The following is a 23,582-nucleotide window of genomic DNA, read 5'->3' as shown; positions in this document are numbered from 1 at the left end:
GCCTGAACCAGGCTCTCCCCATTGAGGGTAGAGAATCAGCCCATCAAATGGACCCTGAGAAAATTATTCCTTGTCACAGCATAGCTGGCAAAAAAAGAAATGCTCAATAAATATTTTGAAATAGGATTAAATGAATGAATGAATGAATGAATGAGTGACGATATCTTTGGTATTATTAGTGCCCTGATGAAGAGGAGAGGGTCATAATGTGCTCCCTAAATGAATGCAGCTTCCACGTGGGTCAGCTACACCTCTGGAAAGCAACTTAAGTAACAATAGATCTTAATACAAAATCTTCTGCTTCAAGCCACCATAATATAAATTAGACCTGCAGCTGGTAGCATAAATACAATAAAAAATAGTGTTTAATTTCTATATGTGGCAAATATAATAAGCAAGTTATTTTTAGTAACCATATTGCTATTTAATCTTGGTATGAATTAGGATAATTTTACTTCTTTGGAGGGAAAAGGCAGTTTTTTGATAGCAAATTCAATTGTAGGCCTACTGATTTTTATATCAACGGAATTATAAGAGCTTAGCTTCAGGACAACTTATTCAACCAAAATCAGGTCCATTTTCTTCAGTGCCTGAAAAAATATGTCAAATATTATTGTATTGAATATTAAGGGGGTAATGTCTGTGTTAGCTAATTAGCCCACTAGTTAGAGCACAGAAATATTAACATTATAGATAGCCGATCAAGTCCCATTCTCTACAATAGAGGGTGTCAGACAATTTAAAATGGTAGAAAACCCAAGAGTCACTTCCATAGCATTTGCTTAAACTTCTAAGGTTCATATATTTCAATGTGCAGAGGTCTGGTGATCTTGGAAGTCAGTTTAAATAAATAGTGAAAACACATGGTGAAGACCTGATTCCAGAAGAATTGGGAATTTATACCACTTCCTTTTGCTACCCATGCCCAGCACTTTCACCCACCGATCCACGCTTTGTTAGTTTAACCAAATCATCTCTTAGAAAGAAGCAGACATCTTTTATTTGTGGTTCAGTGGAGCACATTCAGATTTATCGACCAAGATACTTGGTCCTGGGAGGCACAGATGCAAATGGCGGGAGGACCAGGCAGAGGTGCTGAGAAAGGCAGAGGGAGGGAGAGTGTTTCCAGCTGAGATGCAGAAGTGGGGTGCAGCGTTGCAATGTTGGAGTCTGGTTAGAATCACAGAAATGGGTGGGGACCGGAGTGGGCTGAAAAAGCGGGCGGGCAGCTATCACGTGAAGTCCTAAGTTTTCATTTTATTATGAAAAATATGGAGCCATGGAAAGCTTTTAAAGAGAGGGGTGATAGATACATTCAGATTTGCAATTTGGAACGATCCCTCTTGGAGCAGGAGGAGCCTGGACTGGAATGGGGCAGAGACTGGAAGCCGAGAGGCAGACACTGGTACCATGTCACTACTAAACGATACTTTGGTACAATGGACAGAGACTCTGGGACACTCATTTGGGTGACAGCAGAGAGTGGCTTGAACTAAAATAGAGGCTCTGTAAATATATTTACTAAAATACCTTTTGCTTATTTCAAGCCCCAAAAGATGTAACCTAAAGAAGAGATGACAAATGATCAAATTTTGATAAACTCTGGAAATTTTCACTAAGAATTTGAAGCAATTCATCTCAGAAGATTTGAGGTGTGGATGATCCTAAGCAGAAATAAAGTTGTGGTGCTGTCTAGGTGGAGTTAGGCCCTAATCAGTAAGCACATCAGTAATCATTCACTACAGTGAGACCATGTCTGTGCTCTGGGCACCAACTCAAAACTTGGCTCTGCTCTTGGGCCCACAACATATTGCACTGGATAAAAAGAAAATCTTTCTTCTCTTTGGTGAGGAAGATTGGTCCTGAGCTAACATCTGTGCCAACCTTCCTCTGCTTTGTATGTGGGAAGCCACCACAGCATGGCCTGATAAGCAGCGTGTAAATCTACACCCAGGATTCAAACCAGCGAATCCCGGGCTTCCAAAGCAGACTTTGTAAACTTAACCACTACACCATTGGGCCGGTCCTAAGAAAATCCTTTTTTGACATATACATTCACAAGTTCCTATCCATTTAGCACAGATTTATTTATTTAGATTTAGAAATGTATTTTTCTGTGGAATGGAGTTAATAATTACATTAGAAAGCTTTTACACATACAAACCTAGTGCTAGTTACAATCTGTGGATGTTTTACATTCTGGTGAAGGTGAACTGTGTTTCATTTAATCATCTCAAAAATATCTAGGATCCTGCACCTACACAGATAAGCGAAGAGAAATCCTAAGACTACATTTACTCATTTAACAAGCATCCATTGAGGATGGTCTTAGCAGCTAGAGGAGTTGCTGAACTGCTCCCAAAGGGTTCGTTGGTAGATGGCCCCTTTCTTCCTCACACTCCCTCCTCCCCTAAAGCACGGTGGTGCCCAGTGGCAGGAGCTGCCTTTGACAGTTGCCATATATGGGTAGCTATACTCTCTCTGTCCCAACAAGTGGCTGAGCTCTACTTGTAAAACTCTCCACCACCATCAGGCACAATCACCATTATTACATTAAAAGCTTGTCTCACTCCTGGTAGGAAGATATTAGACCATGGCATACGTGTCAAATGAATTGTCAGGCTATATATATACATACACATATATCACAGAGCACTATAGCTCAGGTACCCACATGACATTCTTCGGCTCGTGTCTGATTTCAGTGGTAGCTCATTTCATTTCAGACTCGCCCACCCTAAGTGGCACCATGTGTCTCCACCTTCTGTCCCAGGGCCTCCTCCTTTCTGTGGAAAGTGCATCACCCTCAAAGGCAAACCTCAACCCATGTAGGATGGGAGCCAGTGGATAAATGACTCAGCCACCTGTCCTTCCGGACACTTCTGGAAGGCACTCTGTACCCTTCTGAGGAGGTCTCACTGGAATGGAGCCCTCGTAGTCCCCAGCAACCCCTCCATTGCAAAGCTTTATATTGGCTTTTCCTTGTTCCTGTCACACCCCCCCTACCCCCACTCCTGCTTCCTGTGATCCACACTTCCCAGATAAGCTGCTGTCCCCAAGTCCTTGTTTCAGACTTCGTTTGGAGGAATTCCAGCTAAAAGAAAAGCTATGTCTGGCACATAGTAGGTCCTCAACAAATGTGAAACTCTTGATCCCCTTCTTCTTCCCATTGTAAAAATGAGAACTTTGAGGCTCAGGGGAACTGAGTAACTTATCCAACACCACACAGCCTGACACCAAGAGAATTCAAATTGAAGCTTCTTTCTGGTGGTTTCTATCTCAAAAGCTGGCTTTTGCTAGTCCTGAGCAAACCAATGAGGACCCCTAGTGGCATGAACAGGATGGACATAAAGGAACCGAAGCCAGTGCCTCTCAACAGTCCAACACTATTCAGGAGAGAGGTGTGAGGTCTAAGGCTGCACCCTGGTTCCTGGGAGAAGCCCAGCCTAGCAAGTTACAGACAGGCTTCAAACAAGGTTCCATCAAGGCTGGCTCCACAAGCATGGGAGCTGCTCCCAAAGGTGATATTTCTCTTTCTTGTAGAGGAAAGATGAGTATCTTATTACTAGGTTTCCAAGGGAGGTTTCCCTCTCTGGATCTTAAACCCCCTTTTACTGGTTCATATGATTTCTAACCTTTCCCGTATTGGCTAATTGCTTTGTCTATTTCTGAAGCAAGAGAGACCCCTCTCCCTCGATGGAACATCAATGAAGGGGTGTGGGACAGAGGAAATGGTCGACATCAAAATGGGGGTCAGATTATCCGGCTGTAGCTGAGGACCCACCCTTCCTTGTGCTGGAGCATCCTCTCACCAGACTGGGCACAGGCACCCACAGCCCTCCCAAACTGCAGCTAATTTGAAAAAGGGGGAGTCTCATTCTTGCTCCTTTCAGAAGCTTTCTCAGCCCACAGTGCTCATTCCAGAGATGTTTGGTGGGTGACTCTGTCTTTGACATATACTCTTCAGCCTCTATGAAGTCAACCATACTGCTCCTAATGTGTGACCCACCTCCCATTATAATAAGATTTCTTTATCGTTTATGCCCTGCAGCCAATCGTGTCACACTCTACTTCTGGGAAGCTTGGGTACATGGAGTTGTTGTTCTGGGCAGACTGGATGAAGAGCTATGGGAGGTTGCTCACTAGCGAGGAAGCAGATGGAGCAGATGGAGACACAGTGGCAGAGCACAAACCCAAGAGTAGAGGTGATGGGTGCCAGACCAGCCGGGCACGGGATGAGGGAGTAAGAAGGAGGTAGAATGTGGCTTTACTGACTTTTTTATCCCAGCTGGTGAAGCCACCCTTTTCCCCTTCCCCTGCTCGCTATGTAAGGTACGGTCCAAGTGTCAGGAGTCCAGGATCTCCCTAAATGCAGGGAGATCTCCCTAAGTCCTCCTCCCCTAGGACTGCCTGCTTATAGCAAGATGCTTACAGACAGATAACTCGGGGGAAGCGTACAACAAAACAAGCTGAGTGCAGAGGGCAGATATGAAACAGATTTTTTTTCAGGGCTCCAACTGTGGTAGATATTATAAGCAGAACAGATTTCATATGGAAGACACTGACAAGGAAAAACACAGCACCCAAAGCTAGTGTTTTCAAGGATTTGCTTCTTTGAATGTAAGCTTTTTTTAAAAAAATCACATTCTTATCAAACAATAGGCAGCAAAAGCTTTCCCCCAAAATGGCAAAGGCGGATCAAACGTAGGTACGGGTTACCTGTATTTGCAAGACCTGCTTCAAAAATCCATTTCAATCTGCTGCGAAAGCATGTGCTGTCCTGGCTTTCTAATCTATGTTGAAAGCTCAAAGGTTAAAGAGACTTGGCTGAATTTGTCTTAAGATATATCCTTTGTTCTGATTCAATCATTTATTTGAATTTAATATTTTAAAGGACACTTCAAACAGACTTCACAAAGCCCTGTTACCATCAGGTCCATATTTATTACTTAATATTTAACTGGGGGGATTTGCCAAAACCCTTAAGAATTACTGGTTGCAAACTTGTAGAGTTAAAAGGTTTGTGGAGGAAACCATTTGCTAGCAACAGGGGACGATGACGCCCCTGTAGGCTGGGCCCCCTGCAGGCTGGGCCACTACTGTAATGTGAATAAACATTTGGGGGTCTAGTGACATGATGAGCCCAGCTCCCCAGAAAGAGCAGGAAGTGCACGTGTCTTTAAACAAATATTCTAATGTGCTTAACTTCTGAACTGTAAAGCTCAGCTTGTGCCTTAAGAAGGGAGGCGAGAGTGAGAGCAAAGCTGCGGGAAAGAAAGCTGTAAACAAACTGTTATTTCAGGCCTTCTACAAACACACGGGAGAGAGGCCCTGGAGTCTGGGTCAACCCACCCACAAGGAAACGTACCTCTTCCTGAAAGAGCTTCCGTCCTGGGGAGAAATGGTTTTGAGCTTCAGGATCCATAGATGGCGTTTATATTTTTATGACGCCAAACGTCAAGAAGAAAATTTGAAGCCTGGATATCTACATATGGGTGAACGGGGCACATCACAGAGACATGGTGATCAATGAATTTTCATTCAGATATTTCTGTGTCTTATAGAGCACGAGGCTATTGTGGAATTTGTCATGGCTCTCCATGTCCTTTACAGTCGTTCAATTATGTTGATTAACTGCTCCTGCTATGCAAATTCCCTGAAAATAAAAATAGGCTGAGATCTGTCAGCTGCAGACCAGCCACATCAGAGAATGTATGCCAGACATGATGCCGACAGAGTCCAGACTGAGGATGCAATATCCAGGCTGAAATTTCTGGCTGTAAAAGGATGTGCTTTCCTATGAAGAAGGTGACTCACCCAGAGGGCCTCACTAACCCCCAAGAGTGGGGACTGGGGTAAAGAGTGGGCCACAGGAGCAAATCCCGAGACGATGACTAAGGCCACGGGATAGTGTGGCTTATGGGCCACAGGCCTCTCTCTTAACTGGTACTTGGCCAGTAGGAGTGCAAAGCCAATCTGGAGTAGCTATAAATGACACCAACAGAGACCATGATGGCCTGGGGGACCGTCTCCCGCCTCTATCTAGAGTAGCCAGGCCCCCTAGGCAAGAGTGAGTGACACAGCATCAACAAGGTGAAAGGACAGACCCTGCCAGTGGCTTCAGAAAGCAAGAATGGAACTGACAATGGGTGTCATCGTGTTGCCTGGACCATACATGGCAGGCCACGTACTAATTGACACAGAGAAGAAAGCCACAGGCTCCAGAACGCAAAATTGCTTCTGGCTATATTCCCCACTCTCTCTTCTCAAGCCTCTGGAATCTTTATCTGCAAAATAAACCTGCAGGAAATATAAGCTGTTTTCACTTATTTTTGTCTGGAACTAAATACGTGTGAACAGAGATCTTTAAAATTGCCAACAAAGCCATCGTAATATTTTAAAATAAACAATCATCTATCCTCACTCCTACCCAAGAAGGTGAAAATTCATCAAACATATGAAAATATTCACTTGACCAAAAGAAGCAGCAGAGTCTGACTCAGAACGATGTAATTTATGACAAGAAATTTTTAAAAATTTTCCATTCGAAGTTGCACATTCAGTATATATGACAATGCATAGTGTTGTAAATTCAGTATATCTCAGGGTTGCATCTCTGCAAAGGAAAAGTCTGCTTCCACGAGAGGATGCTTTCAGATGAAAAATGGGATTTTCAAACACAAAAGTGCAAGTGAAGGGGTGAAGAGCAGAACAGAGAGCGTAAACCCGGATCTGTGACCTGGGAGACCATCTTCAGAGCGTCTCCCAGAGCTCAGTGTCAGAGGATAAAAAGAGAATGAAGCATAAGCAGAAAGATAAGTGGCATGGATGATAGATCCACAAGATGCAATATGAGTATGATGGGAAGAATACCGGAAAATAGAAATATGCTGGGAACATAATTATCCAAGACAGAAAGGACAACAGAAAGAATCCCGTGATGAAAAAAATGCTGGAGGAATCTGGATTTCATGGGGCCATTCCGTAAGGTGATGAAGGAAATTGCACACATACACACACAAATTCCAGTTATGGTTTTCTATTTGAAAGACGAAGAAAAAATCTGCATGTATTCAAGCATGAGTAATTTTTTTGAAAGCTAATCCAGGAAGAAAAAAATTAGATTAAAACTCAAAGCCAGAAAATAATTGGGAAGAATATGTAAAGAAATTTGAAGAATAACTTCAAACAAATCTATGCCATTTATGTTTGAAGACAAGAGAAAGATTTTTTTCCTAATATGCAAAGGCAAAAAATGTTTATCACCTGTATACTTTTTCTGAAAATGTCCTCAAAAGAGTATTTCAGTTCACTAAGAAAGGTATCAAAATAAAAAGTTTAAATCTATGTAAAATGTTGTTTGAAAGAAATGGCAGTGAGCAATGAAAGCAGTAAAGTTGAGAGTTAATAGCTAAACAATGATTATAAACAATGCAAATGCCAAACATAATTCTTGAAAGAATAGCTACAAATTGTATTTCAAGAAATGAATCTAACAACCCCAAATTACGTAAACATCAACTGAGAATAGGAGATGGGAGGAGATAATAAAAGCAGAAATATCTACTCTCACAGGAAAGTGAAGGTGGGGAAATTAGCAGAAACTGATTAAATCCTAATGCCGATAAAGATTGATTCAAATATTTTCAATAAACAGATAATGACTACTAGAGAACAATAAGTGTTGAGCTCAAACCACCAGTGGAAAGATATGTAAGCAACGAAGAAAACAAAGGAAAAGGGAAGATCAAAAACATAAAATAGAATAACATATAAATACAAAAAAAGATTGAATTGAAAACAATTCAGAATGTCCCATAACCTCAGACTAGCTGAATAAACTGTGGAACGTCCCTCCCCACAGCTGAATACACTGCAGCCATAGAAATGATGTTGTGCATTTTGAGAAAATGACACCAATGAGTGACAAACATACACACACATAACAACACAGTATAGAGGTTGACTCCACTTTCGTTAAACACATACCAGGTGATTCTCAAAGCATTTATCAACCTGTACAGCACTGTCTCTAACCAGTCAGAACAAGCCTTAAACAACTGGTCCAGCTGCAGCATAAGTGCAAACCCTAAGAACATCAGAGAGAGAGCTGTAGAGAATTATGAACGTACGTAGACACCAACAGCTGTAGACGTAACTATGGATAAAGGTCCAGAAGGGTATAACCCAAAATTTTTATAGTAGGCATCTTTGGATTGCAAGATTAAGGGTAATTTTTATTTTTCTTTGTGCTAAAACAGGAATATAAAATAATATGTTTTAAAAAGGCATGGATTTTAAATAGTTTTTCCTGGAAACCTAATGCATTTCTTCTCATAGGCAGTGGCACGTGCTTTCAGAAGAGATGGCTCCAGAGTGGGTATACAGAACACCAAGTTTCTTACAATAAACCAATTGGTCATTTTGGGATACAAAATATTCAACCTCAACTCATTAGTATCATCCTTTAACTACAGCTGATTGCCAAGAAATGTGAGAACAAAAACGAAACAATAATTTCTTATCTAAAACATGGGTTAGGAAAAATAATCTATTGAAAGAAATTTTTTCTAGAAAAATAGGACTCATGCAACATATCTGGTATGTAGTATAGGGTCTTTAATTTAATTATCTGAAGAAAGACATTTACGTTTTCTCCATTTCACTCTCATTTATTTGTTTATTTCAGATGGAATTTGGAAGGTTCAGTTCTCCAGGTTTAGAGCGATTCTCTTTTGTATTCTTAAAACCTGCATCATATTCACTTTCATCAGTCTAATTATGATCTAAGATAGTGCTCTCAGGCTCTCACATTAAATAAATAATCAGCCCAGCTCTCCCCTTTGGGCCCCGTAGAGCACAGCCATATGCCCTGCAGAGTGGAGGGGTAGGAATTCTCCCACGCACATCAACCCACAGAAGTGCCTCGCAGGCCTTTCCCAAGGCTGTTCCGAGATCAGCAAGTTTGGAGGATTCTGCTGAAGAATTGTTAACCATCCAGCACAAGCCACAGAATGTTCAGAAGATGTTTATTTTGTTTCGTCTTTGAGAAAGTAATCTCCAAATGTGTTCATTTCAAAACAGAAAATAAAAGAAGTGAGCTGCCCTGGGGAAGATGAGGGCCGTCACAAGCGGGGGAAACACTTTTCGATCCACTAATCGATCAACAAACATTTATTTTGTACACTATCAGCCAACGTTGTTCTTGTTAACAGGGTGGATACAAAGAAATAAGTTATTTATAGTATATTGACATACACTGAAATATAATAAGAAAGAAAATGTGTATCAGAGAGAAGATGAGGTTGGTTTCAGGTAAGTTGTGCTGGAAATGAACACAGATGATTTAAGCATGGCTTTTAAGTGCTCTGCAGGCAACTTGAAACAACACTAAGTCACCCGGCCAGTCAGTCACCTCCAAGTGGTGGTTCATTGAAACTCTGGGGAGGGACTAAACTCAGGGAGGAAAGTTTACAGAGAGAATCAGTTCCTGCATGGAGTGGAAAGAAGAGACAGGAGTAAGGCTCGTTGCTCTGCAAGCAAGGGCAGTGCAATCCAGACAGGCAGCGAGGACTTGCGCACCTTCCAGGCTAATCAGATGCTGGCATTGTCCTTTCAGCCACCCCCTCCTCTGGCAGCTCTCCCCATCCCGGAGCTTGGTTACTCCTTCCCTTTTGTGCCCTACGATACACCTGGCCTTCTTCCCTGGCTCCTTCCTGCTCCCTTTTCCTCATCCCTGGTTCTCTCTCCACCGATTGCCCCACTTGTTCAGTTCCTTGGTTTGTATTCACATTTCCCATCATGGATGCTTCTCTCTTTTTTCATTCATTTCATTGGGCATATGACTGATTTGTGGGAATGAAGTTAACATCGGTCTTATTATTGTTAAATGAATTACATATACAGAGAGTGCTGAAACTTTAGAAAACCTTCAAAAGCACTTGCTAAATATTCTTAAGAACTGAAAATATGTGAAGCCTTAGCACAAGAGGCCACCATGGCACAAAATGTCCTGAGTAAACAAGATAGGAAAAGCAAAATAGGTTCTTACACAGGCTTTCACAACTGTGGCTTCCTCTTACCTTCAAATTAATGCCATGAGGCGGTAGAAATGAAAATAATGTTGATGCTGGGAATAATAATAACAAATAACAATCCTAAGGATTTTTCATGAATGATCTCATTTACTCCTCCCAACCACATATGAGAAAGGGCACATTGTTATCCCTACTTTGTAGATGAGAAAACCAAGAAATAGGGATTTCGAGAACTTGCCCAAGCAAGGACGACGGGAAGGAACAGTCATGGTAGGAGTGTGTGTTGGTACATCCACTGTGGAGAAGAGTTTACCATTGTTTCAAAATTTAAAAGTGTGTATCCTTTGACCCAGGAATTCTATTTCTAGATATCATCCTAAGATCTACCTAAAGAGTGCTGCATGTACAAGGGTATTAATTGCAGCATTATGTGTTGTAGCAGAAAACCGGAAACAACTGAAATGCCCCACCAGTTAGTGGCTCATCCAAATAAATTACCTTGCTCGAATACAGTGGAAAACATGTAGGCTTAACAAGGATGCTGTAGCTCTATATGTACCGGTATGTCAAGAGTAAGATGTAGAAGGGTATTATGGTATACATCATTCCTTTGTGTCCGGGGAAATACATGCGTGCACACACACACATAGTGACTATCTCTAGAAGGACACACAGGAATTAGTGGTTGCCCACTCAGGAGGGGACAGAGACACTAGGGGTCAAGGAAGGAGACTCATTTTTTATTGACTATCTTGTGTACTTTTTGAATTTTGTCTCCTGTACTTGTGTCCTACAATCCAATTTTTCAAAAACCTCAAAAGTAAAGAATTTTTGTAAATAAAAAAAATAAAGCCCTAAAGTCACATAGAGAGCAGTTGGGGGTGAAGATTGAGTGCTGAGCTGCCTGCCCGGGAGGCCGTGGCATCCCCTGGCATCCCCCACAGAGCTCTGCTTTCACAGATGAAGAAACTACTCCAACTTCGGGAGGTTCAAAGGCTGCCTGAGATCACAAGACCAGTCAATGGTGAGCCTGAGTTTGAATGCAAACTGCCCAGCTGTAATGATAGCAGTTTCCTCTTTATTGTTCAAACATCAAATCCCACATGGAGAAGGCATGCTAAAGAGGAAGGAACATGGGGAATTAGAGGGAAAATTTCTCATTGAGGGGAAGGAGGAAATGAAGGGACATTTAACACGTGAGTATTTACATCTTAACCACCATGGCTCCCTCCTCTCATCTCCTAATCACTGAGTATCACTAGACGCCTATCCAGCAATAAGGCAACACTGTACACAACTTAACGAGACTTGAGGGTCATTCATTCATTCATCTATTCATTCAATCAGCAAATATTTATTGAATGTTCTATCTGGGCAATAAACTGGGAACACAGGTAAATCAGAAGCAGCCTCTCAACCTCAAAGAATTCACAGTCTGACTGGAGACCGTTACTTGACGTCACTTATATATATGTTGCTCTCTCCCCCACAGAGCATAGCTGGGAACACAGTAGATCTCCAATAAAAATCTATGAAATAAATAAATCTGAGTGCGCATCACTCCTAGACATCATGGAAGACAGTCTCCTCTCTTACTAGCTCCCCCTCACCTCCCTTCTCCTGAACCCCCTCCCGTACGATACAGTCTTTCAAAGCATCCTAAACCTGAATGATAAAACTGTTCATTCAAAGGCTTGGAAAGCAAGGTGACAACTTTGGCTTAAAATAATAACAACAAAAACCCTGAAAATGTTGGATCCCAAGCCATAGTGTTTCAGCAAAGCAATGTAATTCCCTCTTTATATTCTCATTTTATTTATAAGTGTTTTGCTGTGAAGTGGGTGAACTGCCGAGCTCCATGTCACAGCCTGCAGCACAGCAAACTGGCTTTTTCTGAAGCTCATAATGTGATAATTAAATTGCTAACAGGCACCTTAGTGATGGCATTTGCTGAATTCTCCCAATTGCACCTTTCTGGAGGGGACGCGTCAGTGGAAGCACAGGGATCAACTCAGGGTGTCTTTTTTTCATACATTTTCTTCCATGAGTACATTAAATTTTTATGTGGAGTGAAATGGGACAGGACTTGTTTCCCTTCCACTGCACAATGATTTATTACCCAAAAAAGACCGCAGAACTAATTAGCAGAGTAATTAATTAATATAAATTTGCATATTTGCATTTGCAATTAGTGCAGCCGACTGATTAGTCTGAAAATGAGAAGTTTGACTCATTAGATGGTAGTGTCTGCTGGACCAGAAAGCGGCTGCCAGATGAGGCGGAAAAGGGTGGAATAAGCATGTGTGTTTCTTTTGTTAGAAGAATGGAGAATATGCTCAGATATCTGGGGCCAGACATCAGGGTTTGCAATTTAAATAAATAAATAAATAAATAATTTGCTGCCATTTCTGCTACTCAATGTTCCTTGCCCTCTTGCCTCCAGCAAGTGATTCCAACCAACCCTAGAAGCCATTGCGCCCCTCAGACTGGGCTCCTCCTATTCCCCAAAGGCAGAGGGGTCTCTGTTGTTTGTGGGGCGAGCAGAAAAATCTGTCCTGGTTTGATGTCCCAGGAATTTGACTCTTGCACCCAATTCAGTGGTTCTGTCAAAACAGTTCTCTAGTGCTGATGAGGACCCTCAGGGGACGGCGTGAGTAGACTACCTTCTCGTCAGGGGCTTCTCCCGATTGCCATCTCTTTGTTCCTCCAGCTGATAGCTGAGCTCAAAGCTCTCATATCTAGTTGACTGAGTGAATCCTTTTCTGCAGAATGGCACAGGGCAAATAAATATAAACATATGCACAGACGTGCAGACATACAGACATCAAACAGCAGCCATGGCGCACCCAGAATAAAATGAGGGATTAGCTCAAAAATTTCTAGGGAGGTTGGGGAAACGGGGTGAATAAGAAATAGCTTCTTGATTTGACTTCACTGATTGTATTATTTTCAGGGTAAGGATTCACATTACAAGAGGAGAGAGCCTGACCTGGGGTGAATGCTTTCTTCAGGAAGAAGGGATTCTTTCAGTCTCAAGTCAAACCAAAAGCGGAAAAAAATTATTTCATTTGTTTTCCTAACATTCTTTCTAAAGGTTACTACTGAGGTTTGCTAATTTATGAAATAAATTTCTAGACCACACAATTAGTTATGTTGTGGGTCAACTCCTGTCTTCAGGAGCTGGAGAGAATCTAGAAAGAAAATATCCATGCATCTCGCATCAGAGTTGCACGTTTATTCGTCCCCTCCCTTGCTTTTGCATTATATTTTTCAGATTCAAATAATATCAAATGCCTTCCACCACCACAAAGCCCTGAGCCAGGGCCTCTGCACTGTACATTCCTGGGGCCAGTAATCCCATGGTGGTCCCACCTGTCCTTCAAACCCTGCTCAGACCTCACCTCCCCAACTCTGCCCACAGAGCAACATCCTTGCTCCCTATTTTGTCCTCCAAAGCACCTTTCTCTTGACCCCTACATACCGCTTGCCAGGCAGTATTACAACCATTTCTTTACACCTCCACCTCACTTTGACTGAGAGCTTTTCTGACACACTTGTCTTATATTTGTATCTTCATATCCCAGAGCCCAGCACACTACCTGGTACATAGTAGACAATAAAGAAATGCTTGGTAAGTCGGGGCATGGATGAATTAATGAACACATTTATGGTTTGACTATAGAGTAAATTCGTCTAGAGCTTTGCCTATCAGGAAAACAAGCAGCTACAAACATATGCAAGGAAATGAGTAACTCAAGACGCAATCAAATAAAATGGAAGAAAATTAAAATGGCCGGTGGATCAGGATAGTCCCCCAATTCAACTTGTACTTGGCGTCTGCACTTCACTTGTCTTGATTTTTCCCTCTCTCGAGGCTTAAAGAAGACTCTCTGGCACTTAATTCTTTAGCATTTTGCCAAAAAAAAAAAAAATGACTTACACTTCACACATAGGTTAAAAATAAAACTTAAACAAGTAGCCTGAAATTAATTTTTAACCATAACTTAAAGCTAACATTTAACTAGTAGTCTTGAAAGAATTGGAGTTTAAAAAGTGTAAAAGATTTAGCAGCAAGGCAAAAGGCTTAATATGGTATTTGAATCCACAATGAAAAGAAACACGCTGTTTTGATCAGTTATCAAACAAAGTTTTGTATGCTTGTTTGTTTTGTTGTCACTTTTACGTTCTTCCCTAGTAGACCCTAATGAGTCTTTTCCAACAATGGATTCTCCTCTCCCCAGGGCAGGCATCTAGCACAGTGGATGTAACATGGGTGGCACTTGATCAAGGAGAAATGGAATTTAATAAGACCACCTGGAGTTTAACTTGGAAGTGACTTCAGAACATCTCTATAGATGTCACCATGTGTCCTGAGAAGCACTTGGAGCAAATTCTGGGTTATGCACCTGTTTGTTTCCTATAAATTTTTATACACTAATATTACACTGGTAGTCAGTCATGTATTTATTTGTTGGTCCGTCTGTTTTGAATTTATTCTCCACTTACCTCCAAGAAGATTTGAGGCAGCAATTGAGTTAAACATTTTTATATCCTTTGTAAAACAATTCACCCTCTAAAAAGATTCCTTGTTTCCTAACAGTGCCATAACACATATGATGAAATATATCTTTATATTTGTTTTCTATAAACTGCATGGTTTATTTTCTAGAAATATATCACAGATATATTGAGAAGATACCAGCCACGATAGTGGATGGCAATACCTTCTGTCTTTATCACTGGCATAGAGGGAAAATAAAGTCATATCTCAGAAAATGTACGGTAAGAATAGCTATAATTGTCCATTCCATATTTGCTTATTGAGAAAACGAGGAGTGATTTTTATACTTGTCTGAAAACATAAATTAGGATTTGCTTATCCATTTAGTCATCTCCAAATGAGACTTGAAAATATGGACTTATGCGGTACTACCGTCCAAGGATGGCACTTCTTTTGTACTAAGATTTTATTTTTTCGTTTCTGGGTTTTTAATCTCCTATTTAAACAGACACCAGAAATAAAAGAAGTCCAATTGTGAGGGTTGCTCCTTGTATTTAGGAAGTTACAACCCCAAAGGGACACACAACTCTGGTAACAGCAGAAACTTTTTGTGCCCGGGTCACTTAAACACTGATTTTTCAAAAGAATCATTCCAGATCATTAGTCCATTAGGTGAATTAAACGTTTTGGCTATTTTAGTACAACACACTGCAGGCTTTTAACATTTTCGGAAAAGGAAGGCGTTTATGCCCCCTTGCATGGCCCAAGTCTTCCGCTTCTGCACTTCTCTGTGGCTTTTGCCTCCCCTAAATACTCAGACATGGATCCTTCTGACCACGGACCTTTAACATTTCAAATAGTATTTTGTGAATTCATCCTCTCTCTATCTTTCACAAACTATAAGGTTTAATAGCGATTAACACTAGACCACAGCACTTTCAAATTAACGATAGCCCTGCCAGTTCTAATTGGTATTCTAATTAGCCCAACCGATTCAAGTAATTAAGAACATTAAACTTTTTAACAAAGGCTATCTTGCTTTGTGTGTTGTAAAATGGAATTTAAGAGGGGTGGAGATGATGCAGGGAGGAGGGGTAACAACAAGCCTGGATTTCCGTGTCAGACCTGGACAAGCAGCAAGAGTTTGGAGAGCAGGGGAACGGGCTAGTGCCCTGCTGTGATGGGGCAAAGGGTCAGAGCAGCCTTGGCATTCAAGAAGGGCACAAACAGGTTCATGGGGCGATGCTACCCTATGGTCTCATGCCTGCTGAGACTTCTTATAAGTGGTATTAAGGACAAGCCAGCCTGTATTGGTTCACAGTGAAGTGGAACCACAAACCATGCAGCTTTATATAGTGTATGACCTTTGTTACAATGAAGGAGATTGGGGCTGTGCGACAGAATCTCTGCAATTTCAAAATGTGTTGAGTTGAAATCTGCTATTTTCAAGAGAGCTCTGGGCTCAAGTAAACTTGGAAAAGGAACAGGAAGAGCAGTGCAGGCTAGGCTAGGCGGGCCGAATTCACGGTGAAAATAAAATATTGTGGTATCAGACTTGACTCCCCTCTTGTCTCACATTCCATATCCAATCCCTCAGAAGATTCCATGAGTTCTTCCTTCAAAATAGATCCCAATTCTGGTGACTTCTTCACTTCCTACACAGAAACCCTCTTATCCAAGGCATCAGTTCCAAAATTTAAGGAGATGTTCGCTCCCAGATGATGCAACAACACTGGCAGGACCCTAAGGATGAGTGTTTCCTTCCGTGTAGAACCCCAGGTGCTCACTGTTTCACCCCATCAAGGCTGTGCAACCACCACCTTCTTTCACCTTGACGTCTACCATAACTTCATGACTGGCCTCCACTTTTCTCTCGCCCCTGTAAAGCATATTCAACACCAGCGGCTCAGAGCCCTCTGCGCACCGCCCATTGCACTCAGGACAAAGTTGGAAGTCCCCACCCTTGCTTACCAGACTCTACATGATCGTCAGCTAGACATCTCTTTGGCAATCACTCATATTTTCTCCTCCTTGGTCATGACATTCCAGCCTTGAGGACTTCGGGGGTGAACCAAGGTTGTTGGGGGGGGGAATGGAGGGTCCGCTCCAGGTGCAGACCATAAGCAGCTACACTGTCTGCAGAGAATTTAAAAACATTCAAAACACTGACATAGTTGATCTGCTCTCTATAATCACCATTTATTAGCAGTCTAAACCGTGCCGGTGAAAATACTCCTCTTGGCAAAAAAACAATCTCTGTTGTTCTAAGTTTGCACTGTCTGATAAAGCAGCTATCAAGCACTTAAAATGTGGCTGGAGTAACTGAGAAACTAAATTTGTGATTTTACTTAAACTTAGAAAATAATACTTAATTCAACTACTGGATAACTTTTAAGAATGTTTTTTACATTTTTCATAAATTTTTTGAAATCTAAATACAAGTCAAGTGTATCTGATGAAAATTTAGCGTACAAATGGAGATGAGCTATACTTTAAAACATACACCAGATTTCAAAAACTTAGTACAAAAATAAAGAATGTAAAATACCTCAGCGAATTTTTATATTGACTACATGGTGAAATGGTAACATTTTGGTTATACTGGGAGAAGTCAAATATGTTATTAAATTAATTTCACCTGTTTATTTTTGCCTTTTTTTTTTTACTAGGGATACCATAAAAATTTAAATTACGTATGTGGCTCGAATTATATTTCTATTGGGAAGTGCTGGTCTAAATTCTAAACCAGGGTATGCAAATTGCTACTCATATGCAAAATTCAGTCAACCACCTATTTTTGTACAGGCCAAAAGCTAAGAGTGGTTTTACCTTTTTAAATAGTTGGAAAAAATCAAAAGAAGAGCCAATATTTTATGACATGTGAAAATTGTATGAAATTCGGATTTCAATGTCCATGAATAAAGTTTTCTTAGAACACAACCACACTCATCTGTTTCTATATTGTCTACGGTTGCTTTCACACAGCAACAGCCTGCAAAGCCTTTAAATATTGCTATCTGGCTTTTCTGAGAAAAAGTTTACCCATCCTATTTCTAACGAATTGATTCAGTTGCTACTGAATTTCAATATATGTTCTAAAGGAAAGTAAATTCAGAGAATTCTTCGTTATGTAGTTGGCCCCTGGTGCACACAGATGCAGCTACAAGACAGGCACACTGATACAAAGAAAAGAAGGCACAGATACTTTATAGAATTATTGTAATAATTATATAATAGAATAAAGCACCCAATAGAGTCTAACACTTAGTAAGCACCAAAGAAACGCCCTTTCACCCACAGACAGCCTCCCAAGGGGCTTACCACAGTCCGAGAGGAGACAGACAGGTAAGCAGGCAGTTACAATTCTTCCTGGCAGGTGTAGCAGTCCAGGTACTTACAGGAGGCATCTAACACAATCTGGGCAATGGTATCAATTAAGGCACCTTCAGACTAACTCTGATATTACTGAGAGGCCACTTTTGCAATGCAATCATCACTCATTTCCAGTTCTGAAATTTCCATGCATAGTGTTTTTCAGTATTCTTGGTGGTAAACGACAGAAACTCAAATCAGATTTTTTAAAAAGTGAATTTATTGTTCTCATAACTAAAATCTGGGGTAGAACTTGCTTCAGACATGGTTTGATCCAGGTGCTCAAAAGTGCCATCAGGAATCTGCTCCACACCATGTCTTGGCTCCTCTTCCTCTGTGTGTGCATCCTTGCCAATTAGCTTCTCCTCAGGATTGGCCAAGATAGCACCAGAAGCTACAGGCTGACATTCTTCCAGCTCAGCAGCCTCGGTGGGAATGAAGTGCTTTTTTCCTATAATTCCATTAAAAGCCTGGGGCTGACTCTCATGGAGCTCACATGGGCCACATGCTGATCCCCAGTTTTGCTGCCTGGCCAGGGCTGGGCTCTGGGTGAAGCCTATCTCCTAGGGTGGTCAGCCCCAGAGGAGTCATGTGGACTGAAAGTGGAAGAGGGCTCATGGGCCAAAGAAAAGAAAGGCATTTTTGCCAGAAGAATATGAAGAAATGACTCTTGGCACTCAGAAACAGATGGCCACATAAGTAAGCAAAAAATCAAAACAAGAAACCAACAGTAGTCTAGAAACTTAAGAAAATAACAAAATCTGTGATTTGTTAAATAAAACAGCCTCTTTTTACATCACTCAGAAGTTAAGATTAACCAGATAACTGTTCTAATATGGAGAAAGGAAAAAACATAAACCAGATAAATCAGCAGGTAAAATATGTTTAGCTACAACTACTTTTTTGTAGGAATTTACCTTCTTTGAAACAAACATCCATATGAAATAAGTGTAATTCTACTGACAGAACAAGGAATTCCTCTTATATTTTTCATTTCCATTGGAAGTCTTCTTAAAGAATGATTCTAGATTATGTGCCAGCCACTTCCAAGAAATCATATTTATTCATCGGGGAGTGTTTGTATCTATCTATATAGTTGTGTATGTCTGTGTGTGAGTTGTAAAACATAAATGAATGAAGAAAATGTTTCCCCTTTTAATCATTTTTTAAAGTAAACAAAGAGTAAATTTTTTCATCATCTTTTGCTAGGCCAGAATTAGCATGTTGTGAGTGAAGGACTCACCCAGCACAATACGTCATGGGGGGACTGTCATGGATGGAACGTTTGTGTCCCCCAATGTGATGGTACTTGGAGATGGGACCTTTGGGAGGTGACTAGGGTTAGACTAGGTCATGAGGGTGCAGCCCTCATGATGGGATTAGTGGTCTTATAAGAAGAGGAAGAGATCTCCCCCTTTATTTCTCTCTCTTTCTCTCCTCCCTACTCCCCACCTCTCGCATGTGCTCACAGGTAGGGTCTCATGAGGACTCAGTGAGAAGGCAGCTGTCTGCAGGCCGGGAAAAGAACCTCCCCCACCACAGAGTCTGGTGACACGTTGATCTTGGACTTCCAGCCTCCACACTGTGGTTTAAGCCACCCAGTCTAGGATATTTTATTACAGCAGTCTGGGAAGACTAAGACATGCCAAAATCAAGATAAAGTATATTTTAATACAATGTTTTTAAAATCCAAATTAACGCAAAAATGGGGCTGGCCCAGTGGCATAGTGGTTAAGTTCATGCACTCTGCTTTGGCAGCCTGGGGTTCGCAGGTTCTGATCCCAGGCGTGGACCCAGCACCGCTCATCAAGCAAAGCTGTGGCAACATCCCACATAAAATAGAAGAAGATTGGCGCAGATGTTAGCTCAGCAACAATCTTCCTCAAGCAAAAAGAGGAAGATTGGCAACAGATGTTAGCTCAGGGCCAACCTTCCTCACACACGCACACACAAAAATAATTAAGGAAAAATCCACACTGAAGAAATTATCAAAGTTTCATGTCCTCTGGGGCCCAATCTAGTGACCTTGCTTCCGCTGATGACCTCTTGGTATCTGAAGGTAGTCCTGATGATGAACCTTTGAAAACTCCTTCTGGGGTCTTCTGGGTGAGGACTCTCAGTGTCTAGACACTAAGGATGGAGCTGCAGCAGGGCCGACTTCATAGATGTGTGAGCTGTGCATTTGAACAGGGCCCTGTGCTCAGATGCGCCCTGTGCTTGGTTTAATGATCTACTGTTGCCATCTTGAAATTCTTAATAGTTTCTGAACAAGGGCCCCACATCTTCATCTTGTTCTAGGCCCCACAAATTATGTAGCTTGCCCTGTACACCTGCATAAGATGCCCTTCACTCAACAATAAGGTAAGATCCACGATTCACAGACTCCACAGTGTAAACTCCATCTCTACAGCCACCCTAGTCACAAAGGGAGGCTGTAACACACTCTGAGATAAAAGAGAAAGGTGGATTTTACCCTGCTGAGTATTCCCCACCACAGAAGCCATGAAGAGCAAAAAAGAAGAGGAAAGTGAAGTAAATCAGTGAGGCAGGGTCCGAATAACCACCACACTCATCATCGATAAAGACATATTGGCCCTTGGCGGGGCACTAAGCGTGTTCCATCAGAAATGTCAGTCCTGCAAGAAACTCCAGAAAGGAAGGAAATCACTCAGTGGGATCTAATAAGTTGGAGACATGCTCCTACCATATCCAGTTCTTGGAAAGTAATAATATGCATTGGCATATGGAAGAATCCAAGAGAACATGCCTTAAAGAAAACAAGCATCTTTGACCACACAACGTTTTTTTTTTTTAAGTGATTCCTATTAATAGTCTACAGAGCATTCTTTGGGATATACTTTATTAGAGCATGCATATTAGTCAGAAAGCATATTTTATCAGGCAAAAGCAGCTTGGGTTCCAAGAATAAAGGAAAGAAACATGCAGAGTTGCTGGGTAAAATACAGGACACCCAGTTCAATTTGAATTTCAGATAGACAACGAATACTTTTTAGTATAAGATTGTCCCACATGGAAGTATGTCTGAAATTCAAATTCAACTAGGCATCCTGCATTTTTATTTGCTAAATCTGGCAGTCTTAGTAGTACACCCATTCTGCTATGTCCCCAAACCAGGTGTATTTCATATGAAGAGTGAATGGCTCAGGAAAACTGGAAGTTGGAGAAAGTAGAAGAGGCAGACACTTCCAAAAATTATTTCTAAGGTCCTTGTAGGTCAGTGGGTAACTCCCAAAGCATAGCGATTCTCAACCATGTGGAGGTTTAAAAATGCGGCTGGCCAGGAGGTATCTCCAATGACAGGTGGACGTACCCGTTAGGCACAGTACGTAAGAATTTAAAAATGAATATAATCCACCTTAGCTTATATTTTCTTTATACCAACAAAATCATCAAATATAATTTTTATTATTTTTTTATGGAGGACAAGGCCCATGAAAGCAAAGTATCTAGAGCTCAGGAAAATCACAATACCACGCTGGCCAGAGATTCTGAATTAAAAGCCACACCACTTCATCTACGCAATTTTTACTTTTCATTTAATTATGAGTAGAATTCCCACAGAAAATAAAAATAAAAAAGTTTTCCAGTCTCCTGAAGAATAGTCAAAAATCAAGTACTCAAAGGCTTTAAGAGTTATATTTTAGAATTTCCTTTTCAATTTGTCCTTTCTTATTGTAAAGAAATTCTAATTCTCCCAGGGAAGAATGTTAATTTCATCCAAATTTCCTATAGGGTGTTACGTTTTTATTGCCATCACCACTGAAAATGTCTAGGGTCATTTCAGACCTAAGAGAGACAGACTTCTTCTACGGAGCTGTATGAAATGACCCTTATCCCACTACTTCAGGGTTATGTCTACACGGCTCCAATACCCCGAAAGACCAGGAGCCCCTCCAGGGTAGGCCCCTTGCTCTATTCATTCACCATGCTAGACATTCGATAATTGCAGCTCTTGGGGGCCGGCCATGTGGCCGAGTGGTTAAGTTCACGCGCTCTGCTTCCGCAGCCCAGGGTTTCGCCAGTTCGAGTCCTGCACGTGGACATGGCACCACTCATCGAGCCATGCTGAGATGGCATCCCACATACCACAACTAGAAGGACCCACAACTAAAATATATGACTATGTACTGGGGGGATTTGGGGAGAAAAGGCAGAAAAAAAAAAAGAAAGAAGATTGGCAACAGTTGTTAGCTCAGGTGTCAATCTTTAAAATAAAATAAAACAAAATAATTGCAGCTCTTAAGTATATGTCCTCTTTAGATGTCTGGTCTTTAATTCCAAAAGCATAACATATTCACTTATTTCTATTTTATTTTCTCCGCCAATTCTCTCTCAACCCCTTCAGGTTGTAAGAGAGATGCCAATCTGGAAGGATTTTTGCTTTGGATAACAGAGAATCGTTATTAATATCGTGGATTTCCCATTCCTTATCAGTCCACCAAACGTATGTGCTGCCTCAGCAGCCAAGTAACCAGCAGGGCCAGATGGAGCATGACAGAGGACGATTCCTTCTATTCTTTTTTATGTCAACCATCTCCAAAAAAAGTAGCAGCGGAAAAAGTAGAGCTAGTGTACTGCAAGATATCATCACCACTAACAAGCCAAACGTGCATGCTGTGATCGGTAGAAAACCCAGCCTGGGGAATGCTTAATCTTTGAATCAAAAGGATGATGACATATTTCCTCCAGAAAATGACGCTGGCCAATGAGAGAATCCAAAGCCATGTGCCACAATCTTAGACTGGATCTTGTACCAGTAACGGTGGCCAGAACGATCTGCAAACTGCTTAGAGAAAAAGTTACTCCAGCTTTTGAAAGAAATAATTAGCACTGGAACAGCCTTGTTGAATAAAAAGCCAGGAAGGAGAGAGCTGGGTCCAATCTTCACAAGCAGACCATAAAAAATTTGAGATCATTATTGCCACTACATAGCCTCTTGCTTTCCAAAGGACTTTTGCTGCTTAAGGAATTACATAATCTACCCTCTACCTTATGGTATGTGGGGCATGAAGCTCTTTGTCACTGACTTATTACCTCATTGCTTAGCCATGGTGTTAATAAAGCAAAGATCACAGCTTTGATTGACAGATGGGCCTCATTGATCTAAGGTGTTCTGGAGCCAAATGTAACTGCAATTGATCAATTCAATTCTACTATCAATATTTATTGTCCCTACTATGTACAAATCAGCATGTTGTGTGACGCAGGGACTGCAAAATGAAATGAAATAAACAGAAATCCGAGTTGGTTTTTATCCTCACAATCTACTCGAGGAGACAGATGCATTCACAAATAGCTATACTACAAAGCAAATTATGCTAAGCACAATAATAGAAGCACAATGTGTAGTGGGAAATCAGAGGAGAAAGATTAATTCGAACCCATGAGGATGTGAATGGATCGCCACGAATTTATCACCACCCCAGGAACAACAACTTATCACATATGTTACAATAACAGTGGGCCAGGATTGCTATTTTAAAACACAAATGAAAAATATATTGTAATTAGATGAGATTTGCCAGCCAAACACAGCAAACCAACCAGAAGTCTAAAACACAAAAAGAAAAATAACGATTTGGTCTTTTTCATTTTGTGTAGGATTAGTTAGCTGCTTATTTTATTGCTATAGGTATGAACCACTATTTTTT

The sequence above is a fragment of the Equus przewalskii genome, chromosome 4 (genome assembly GCF_037783145.1).
Source record: "Equus przewalskii isolate Varuska chromosome 4, EquPr2, whole genome shotgun sequence".
Lineage (NCBI taxonomy): Eukaryota > Metazoa > Chordata > Mammalia > Perissodactyla > Equidae > Equus > Equus przewalskii.
Note: the sequence above shows the minus strand (reverse complement) of the source record.